The 957-nt window shown below is 42.2% G+C and overlaps 1 non-coding gene across 1 annotated transcript; it reads left to right on the top strand.

Annotated features, from left to right (window-relative positions):
- Positions 1 to 644: 644 nt before the first annotated feature.
- On the top strand, positions 645 to 751 carry LOC127090280 (small nucleolar RNA R71). The gene has a single exon (XR_007791805.1). It is a non-coding gene; the product is annotated as a small nucleolar RNA R71 (small nucleolar RNA).
- Positions 752 to 957: the final 206 nt, after the last annotated feature.

Genomic DNA, 957 nt, shown 5'->3' with positions numbered 1-957 from the left:
AGTTTGTTTACGTGGATGTTCTGGTTTAGGAATTCTTTATTTTGCTGAGTTTGGCCCGATATAAAGCTCTCAATGATCTTCTCAAAGTTAGACTTCTGAGGCACAACTTGCATAGGTTGATTTGGTTTTTGGGCTTGATAACCTTGTGGTCTCTGAGGTGTATAATTTTGGATAGGGTTCTAGTTTTTATAGGAGAAATTCGGATGATTCTTCCATCCAGGGTTGTAAGTGTTTGAAAATGGGTAACCTTAGGCGTAATTCACTTGGTCGGTGTCCAGGTCGTTTAAAAGGTTACATTCCGCCGATTCGTGTCCTTTAGATCCACAGAGTTTGCACTCTGTGTGGACTACCGCTGCGGTGTTAGTGTTTGTAGACATGTGTCGATCTTAAGGGCTAAAGCGTCCATTTTCTCCTGCATCATGTCCAGAGAGCTTATCTCATGTATTCCACCTTGGGTCTCCTTTTTCTCTATTGATGCTCGTTTAGTTCCCCATTGGTAATGGTTTTGGGCCATATCCTCAATTAGGTCACAAGCTTCAGGGTAAGGTTTGTTCATCAGCGCGCCACCTGCGGTAGCGTCGATGCTCATCTTTGTGTTGTAATGGAGTCCATTGTAGAAGGTATGAACGACCAGCCATTGTTCTAGGCCATGGTGTGGACAGACTCTTAGTAGCTCTTTATATCTCTCCCAAGCTTCAAAAAGCGATTCTCCTTGGTTTTGAGTAAATCTAGTTATTTGGTTTCGAAGAACAACAGTCTTACTAGGGGGAAAATATCTAGCAAGGAATACTCTCCTAAGGTCTTCCCAGGTAGTTATTGAATTAGCTGGAAGTGAATCTAACCATGAACGTGCTCTATCCCTAAGGGAGAAAGGAAATAATGTCAAACGGATCGCATAAGGTGAAGCGCCGTTGGATTTAAAAGTGTCGGCCAATTGGATAAAAACTTTTAAATGTT

The sequence above is a fragment of the Lathyrus oleraceus genome, chromosome 5 (assembly GCF_024323335.1).
Source record: "Lathyrus oleraceus cultivar Zhongwan6 chromosome 5, CAAS_Psat_ZW6_1.0, whole genome shotgun sequence".
In the NCBI taxonomy this organism is placed as follows: Eukaryota; Viridiplantae; Streptophyta; class Magnoliopsida; order Fabales; family Fabaceae; genus Lathyrus; species Lathyrus oleraceus.
This window is presented reverse-complemented; position numbering and strand designations above follow the sequence as displayed.